Genomic DNA, 8,408 nt, shown 5'->3' with positions numbered 1-8,408 from the left:
GGAGGTAGGAAATACTCATCATAATCTGAAGGTTCTTCATCTGTGAGCTCATCCTCGAGATCATACTGTAGACATTTAAGGTGAAATCACATATTGAAATCCCTTACAGGTTCGTCTTGTTTCCGCAGATAGTCGATTTCATCGTATACCTGGTCGTATTCATAGCAATCAAATTCCAAGATGAAAGTTCTAACGAATTGGTCCCAGCTGTGGATTGATGCAACTGGGAGGTTTCTGCACCATCTTCTAGCTTTCGCTGTGAATGTAAGAGTAAAAATCCTGCACAAAACGCCTTCGTCAATTTTTTGAATATCAGCATTTGAAACTCTTTGAATGAACTGCAGGGCGTGATGAAATGCGGAAGAATTATTCTCACCATTGAATTTTACCTGAGATAATAGCCTTACCACATGTGGTGGAGTGTTGGAAGAGGCAGGAACGTGGATGCAACTCCAGATGGGAATTCTGTAAGCAGACATCCTTTTCCAGGATTTCTAGTTTAAAAACATTCCAACAGACAATATGCTCAGGCCCTCCTTCTAGCGCCAGAAGTGTTGAGGGCCCTGAAGTCGGGTCAACAACAAAGGGGATACCCACCCGGTCCGGAACCTGGTTGGCGACTCCTTACCCGTTTGGAGTAGCGGGTCCGACTGGGGATAACGGGACCAACTTCCCGATGCATGGGATGTGTGTGTGTGTGTGTGTGTAGAGTTTGATTATGTTGGTTCTGGAAGCATTCTAAAACTACTGTAAATCTAACTTGCAAACTAACTCTAAGCTACTAAAATCTAGTGGAAAAAACATACAGAATCTACACTAACCCGGGATGTATCTTTTCCATTATGCAATCTAGAAAGATTTCATACAATAACTGGTAATAAAGATTATTCAGCTATCATAAGAATATAAACCATGTGAGATGAACTGTTTTGCATAAGAAGTTACACAAAACAATTGTGAACAGGCACATTGCATAATCAAATCATTAGCATGTTAATCATAAATCAATAAGTCCACTGTACAGAAGTGCCAAATGATAACCCATGTGTTCATACATTAACATGCAAACAATATCAGCTATATATCGCTCTAGGAATACAAACAGGAATTAATCAAGAGATAAAAGTACCATTTATGACTAATTCTTACTCACAGACTTCAAGCAATAACGATCTACCTCTACTTGCTCTAATATCTACCAAGAGTACAAAAGTGCAACATCAGTAGCAGACATTAAGACACAAACATAAATAAATCTCGATCCTTCCATTCATCAAAAACCTCCTCTGAGGGTGCAGAAGTGCATGTTCTGAGGACAAGTTTTTTGACAAATTTCTGGACCCTTCTCCAATGCAATGAGAAGGGTTGAAATACTACTATCTAATCCTAATAATAGTATTATTACAAAATTTAGGACACGGTTCTCAAATGACCGCCCTTTTTCTAATTCAGTAAAACAAAAAAAACAAGAAAAAACAACTTTCTAAATAAAATTACTTCTTAATTTGGTCTCTGAAATTGCAGTTTTCAAGCATGGGCTTGAGAAGAGTCGGTTGGCCGACTTCTGTGTTTAACTGGGCTGTGAAAATGGCATCCATAAGAGCTGGCGCTACTTTCTCGGCCGTGTTCATGATGCACCTTAGTGTCATGCATTGGCTGTGGGGCTTAACTAAGTAAGTCCAGTAACTTTCCCAGTTTAGTCTAGCCAATGTCTGAATTGTCTTCCCGTTTGCCTGTGCCTTCTGCTTCCATTCTGCCTCCAGCTGTAACGCGCTTGGTAAGTACCCCGGGGTGGACTCTGAAATCAAATTGGCCCTGTGTAAATTTTCATTTACACAATCGATAAGTATGCTTGCCTGTGTCGTCGCTGACTCTGCTGCCTGTTCCGCCTGTGTGATTTGTTCGTCCCACTTATTGAAGAGCAGTTCCTTATGATTCTCATTAATCTTGGGTGCCCCTACTCTTTTCCCTTCCTCGTCATTTTGCCAAGCCAAATATTCTGTTACTCTTTTGTTGGCTTGGTCATAGTCATTCCGCAATTCCACCACCTAGCTGGTGATCTTGTCGCTTAGCTCACAAAAATGCCTCCACTGTGATATTCTGCGCACCATATCTTCCTGTTGCTGTGATAGTTGGTCGTTCAAGCCGATGGACTCTGAAATAAACTCTGCCAGCTTGGGTTCATCCTTGTGCATTTCTTGCGCCGAGTGCAGCTGCTTTTCTTTTTCTTCAATACTTCTTTGGTGGCTCACCTGCATCTGGCGAAAGTCTTCTTGTAGCTTTTCAAGCTACTTGGAGGCTTCAGCGTTCACATTGGCTTGTTGCAACTGTTGTTGCAGCAATTGTATTTGACTCTCGCGTTCTTTTAGAAGTTGCTGAACTTCAGAAGCCTTATTGATAGTCGCAGAAGCGTATGCTCCTGCAATCTGAGACAATTTCGTGAGATTGTCGGTTGGATTGTTATTCTGGTCTTTCCACAAGACATCTAGGTGTTCAGCATTTTGAGATAGAGCATCTTCGAGCTTTCTTTTCTTTCTTTGTCTCCTTACAACTGCCCTGTGCTGTGGGCTGTAGAATACGTCCAGTGGAGGGATCTCTTCTACGCTAAGTAGAAGTTCTGAGGATGGAGCGATAGGAAGATGCTCCATTTCTGCGGTACTACTGACTATGGTTGAGAAGACCTCTTGCACCACCTGTGTATTGCTCATAGGTGTTTTCGGGGCTTGGCCTTCAAGATTAATTAGTTCATTGAAGGTCTCCCATTCTTTATCTAGTTCTGCTGTAACCAGAGGTGCTTCGGTGACGGGAGGGGGAACTTCTCTTGGTGGCGAGGCGGCAACTTGCTGCTGAGCCATCGAACTTGACTGAGCCGTGTCCTTGATTGTTTCTTCGTTCTTGTCTTCTTTGTGGACGGACTCTTCAGGATTTGGAGATATTTCTTTTACGGCGCTGGAATCAGATTTGGAGGCGTTGGAGTGTTCACTGAGGCTGATGCTCGGAGTCGGTTCTCTGGTAGCTACTCGGAGTCTCTCCAGTGGAACATTAACCAGCCTTCTTTCTCTATACAACGTGAATTTCTGGAGGTCGTCCGGGGACAGCCTTGACTGATCTTCCTGCAAAACTTCTTCGAGCGAGTTCTTGCCCTGAAAGAGATCGTCGAATAGATCTTTCTGCCCAGAGAACACACTTATCCTGAAGTTAGTTGTAAATTCCTGGGCCACCTTATTTGGGTCAAATGGCCTTGGTGAGAATTTAAATAGTTGGAGACACGTCACATTCTCCACCTCGCCAAAATCGTGTCCCACATCGAATAAAGAGAAGGCCCCACATGTGACTGTGAATTGAGGCCAAATGGCTTTCTTTTTTTTCTTTAGATCTTTAGTTAAACCGCCTTCAGAACAAGTCTGATAAGCGATCTCTCGGGCCAACAATTTATCTGGGATGTACAAGGGTAGGACATGAGGAGGTGATGTGCTTCAAAAAACTCAGATGTAAGTAAACCATTCTTCCCCAAACCATCTTGCGATGGGGGTGATATCAATTTGTGCCTCGGGAGAGCACCTTGGGGGGTCTTTATCATATATTGTCCTATGTATGGGCAACATAAGCCCATGACAAATCTGGTAAAAATGGGGGGCGAACTGGGAATCCCACAAGATTTTATGATAGACATGAATAGGCAATGGGTCCTGGGTAGTCCATTGCCAACCCATAGTAGGGAATTTTGATACATGACAGACAGAGTCCATTATATAGGCAGACAAATGAAAAGGAGGATAGAACCTTTGGGAGAAGGATCTCTTAGAACGATAGTGGAGAACTGTGGTGTATAGAGTGTCAGAAAGGATTTTGGCCCAATCTACTATCTCGGAGTTAGTCGCGGCATCAATTAACGGTAGCCATTCAGATGGAAATTTATTGATATCGGGCTTACCAAATAGCCTACAGAGCATGGCTGCAGCAAAAAAATACGGAGAGGTAAGAGAACCAGTGCTATACATACCGTTCTTATCTTTTTTCAGTGGTTCATCCCTTTTTGACCATTCCTTGGTAGTGTCTGATAGGTCCGGATTCTCTGCTGCGAACTTCCTAACAAAATCTGCATTGTAGGTCCTTTGTGGTTCAGGAAGGTGATACATGAGTTTCAGGTCTTGAGCCGCGAACGATCCCACGAGCCCATGTCCTTTGACTTTGAACTGCCTATGATGCAACTCCGCATCATCTAAAATCCACTTGATCATGTCTGTATACGGTAGGATCTTCGGCCTTGTCACTATTCTGTGGACGAAAGAGCACGCTAGGTCTTCCAGGGATGCTTCTGAAGGACGTGGTGCATCTGCGACAGCAGCAGTTGCCTTGATTATTCTAGGGTTCTCTTCTTCTAACAGCCTATACATGCCTTCCCATGTGGAAATGCCTGCATCTTTATTGCATGCGGTATCTGTGTAGAGGGGCGCCATCTCCTTGGTCTTTTCCCTTGTCTCTGAGCTCTAAGCTTTGTTCTTCTTCCCCATCTCGCTTATCGTTCCTAGTTGATTTTTCCTTCGCACTTTGCTCGTGCAGGTTATGAGTAAAATGGAAAGATTGATCAGAAAGGTGATGGGAGAGTTTTAAATGCAAGAGATAAATCAGATACGCCACCTTACGTGAAGCAAATCCGCATTAAGGCACGTGTCTTTATGCCACTTAATAACTGACAACTAATTCATTACTAACATTAAAAGCGCATAATTTCCAAGTCAGGTTATAGTAAGTGGATTTTCTTTGGGTGGCGTGCTCAAAGGAGTCGTACTAAGGTGCTTTTAAGACTTGCCAACGTATCCTTGCATGTCGCGCGATCGCAAACGGTAGTGATCGCAACATCGCAGATCGCAACGATTCAAATGTTTGCCAACGTACCCTGCCTCATTTCTGCGATATGCGATCGCGCGATCGCAACATCGCAGATCGGCGGACTTTTAAGCTTTTCTTTATGGATGCTAGTGTATTGCGATGTGATGTTGTTCACTAACACCGAGGTGATGTGCATATTGGCTTTTAGAGGGGAAACGAAGGCGTTTTTTTAATTTTCATGATGCGACCCTAAGATTTGCTTTTATGGACACAGGTTTAGGCTTAAGTCGTCCAAGAAACCTTTCCTAAGCTTATTCTTGTAATTTCAAAAGAAATCTTTGTTTTTTCGAAAATTAACTAAGGGTCCCCATTCATTCTAGCATCGTGGCTGATACTAGTTTGAACGAGGGGGGTTGTTGCTGGCCACAACAATTGGCGATTCACTTGGGAGAACCAATTATCTCTGCTCTTTTTCTATTGACGTTTTCAGATCTTCTCAAAAATTTTCTCAGGGAATCCGAACTTTATTATAAAAAGATAAAAACAAGCAATACTTTAAAGCGTCAATGATGTTTTGTCTTCGCCCCATTCTATTCCAATTACCTGCATTCTCAGGTTGTTTTCGAGTTCAGATCAGTTATTGCTTGGTTTTGTAAAACATAAAAAAATAAAGTGTTCTCTACGTATCAGCCCTTTTTAAAGAATGTCCCTTTGTCGCAGGTAGAGCCACTGCTGCCAGCAGGCGTCCATAGCCTCGACAGGGTTACCTATTATCCAGGAATGATCCTTTATCTTGCTTCAGGTTTTCGCAACTTTTTCAGAAGGATTATCCCTTTCTTGATGCTTTTTTTTTTTTTTTTTAAAGAACAATGTCTTGGTTTGGTGGCCAAATTATGACACAGTCATTCACTTGATTTACACTTTTGCTGAACAAGCTGGCTCGTGATGAGACCCCTTGTCTTTTGATCGCAACAATCTTGAGTCGTTGCCCTGTTTTGGTAGACAGTTTTGGCAAAGTCAGCAAGTTATAATATCTGTGATCATGATAAGTCGGCTCGTGATGAGACCTCTTATTCTTTGAGATATAGCATCTTTTTAGGTTATTCTCCTGAACGTTGCGTTTTCCTTAGCAGGGAGGAAGTCAAATTCTCTTTCCTTAAGAAAGTTCTGGACGACAATGACAGGGCTACTTTTGATAATGGCTGTTTTCACAGAGAATCTTTATTCTAATATTGATACCTTTCATTGTGTTGATCTAAAACGAATTTCTCACCGAGATAGCTTTCTTTAAAATTTTCTGGGTTTGAAATTTAACATCATCTCCGGGTTAAAGATCTATTGACAATAAAGACTGAATTCCCACAAGCTTAGTTGTTCACAAGAGCCGAAATTTCAAAATCTTTAACAGAGACAAGGTTTCTTCAGTAAACGTCAAATACTGTTTAGCCAGAACAAACTTATTTGGGATAAGCAATTATTATCGAAAGTCATGTAGAGAATACAACTAACTTTGCCTATCATTATTGGAAGCAAAACTAATAACCTAGCTAAACTATTCTTACTCCTACTCTAAATATATACAGGAAATAACTAGGTAAAATGATATTTCCAATGGAACCAACGATTCATTATTATTCCTAGCCGTATGAATCTTCCAAGCATTAGTAAAAAGAATTGAATTCCTCTTGGATCGAAATTGTTGGTTCTCATGATAGGTTCTTTCCAACTGGGTACCTATTGGATCATAGAGATTGAGATAGATTTCTTTTGTAGATCGGTGATCGTTCAATAGGAGGGATAACAAGTCAAACTGTGAAATGGGTTTCTTAACCTCAACGGCTTGTAACCCGTAGTTTGTTGACGTTAAGTTTTCAGCGATTTCATTTGAAATGAAAGTGTTTATATATAAATCGCTGAAATCTAATCTATCAAAAATTCGAAAATCTAAACAGGAATTCTATTTTGTACAAGATGAACGTGAGTGAGAAAGAAATGATTGGGTATGTATACACATAGTGGCGTCACACGTCTGGGAGTTACTTGTAACTCTTTCATTTTCACAAGAACTGGCCGGGTTTTGTGAATCAGGACTTAAATCATGATTGCGAACAGGGATGGAACTTTCTTCTTGGTATGAATCGTAGATAGGAGCATCGTCTTGGATAGTAAAATTATTCAAATGAGATTTCGCTTTGAGATGAGGGTTAGATGGAATAGTTTCTGATTTAAGAAGTTTCTTATGATCTGACCCTAGTTGAGTTACTTGTGACAAATCAATATCATCACAATTATCAAAGCAACTATCACGAAAGACTTTACAGTTTTCCCTAGGTTCCTCTTTTTCATTGTATATTTTCAGACAAGGGAGATGAGGCAGCTCTCGTTTGATATGAATCGTAGGCTGTGTTAAAGTGGTCTCTTTGTTTTGGAAACCCAGTGATGTTTTGTTTGAATAACCCTTTGTTGGAATATACTTGATATCATGGGGGAGAAGATCGTCATTACTAAAAACATCGGGGTAAAGAGAAAAATGCGAATCTGGAACAATGCATTTAAAGACATTAAATAAATCTCGTTCATCAGATTCACTATAAGTATCGGGCCTTAGATCGTACCTTTTTGCGTCGATATTTTTTGAAAGAGAAACAAAAGGTGGATCTAACCTTGGCATCAGCATTTGTTGATCTGAGATGATATTGCCTAACTTTATGTTAAAGTCGTCTTCTGGTGCCAGGGTATTTTCCCTTTTAGTACTTTCGCCTTCGTTTTCTGATGGTAGAGCATGCAGAACTCCTAGACTAAATTCTGTTTGGTCAGGTACAGGAGGTAGGAAATACTCATCGTAATCTGAAGGTTCTTCATCTGTGAGCTCATCCTCGAGATCATACTGTAGACATTTAAGGTGAAATCGCATATTGAAATCCCTTATGGGTTCGTCTTGTTTCCGCAGATAGTCGATTTCATCGTATACCTGGTCGTATTCATAGCAATCAAATTCCAAGATGAAAGTTCTAACGAATTGGTCCCAGCTGTGGATTGATGCAACTGGGAGGTTTCCGCACCATCTTCTAGCTTTCGCTGTGAATGTAAGAGTAAAAATCCTGCACAAAACGCCTTCGTCAATTTTTTGAATATCAGCATTTGAAACTCTTTTAATGAACTGTAGGGCGTGATGAAATGCAGAAGAATTATTCTCACCATTGAATTTTACCTGAGATAATAGCCTTACCACATGTGGTGGAGTGTTGGAAGAGGCAGGAACGTGGATGCAACTCCAGATGGGAATTCTGTAAGTAGACATCCTTTTCCAGGATTTCTAGTTTAAAAACATTCCAACAGACAATATGCTCAGGCCCTCCTTCTAGCGCCAGAAATGTTGAGGGCCCCGAAGTCGGGTCAACAACAAAGGGGATACCCACCCGGTCCGGAACCTGGTTGGTGGCTCCTTACCCGTTTGGAGTAGCGGGTCCGACTGGGGATAACGGGACCAGCTTCCCGATGCATGGGATGTGTGTGTGTGTGTGTAGAGTTTGATTATGTTGGTTCTGGAAGCATTCTAAAACTACTATAAATCT

Source organism: Pinus tabuliformis, chromosome 1_1 (assembly GCF_031772625.1).
Source record: "Pinus tabuliformis cultivar Carrire ecotype Pingquan chromosome 1_1, CPIR1, whole genome shotgun sequence".
NCBI classification, from domain to species: Eukaryota; Viridiplantae; Streptophyta; class Pinopsida; order Pinales; family Pinaceae; genus Pinus; species Pinus tabuliformis.
The sequence above is the reverse complement of the archived record's forward strand: the minus strand, read 5'-3'. Positions refer to the sequence as shown.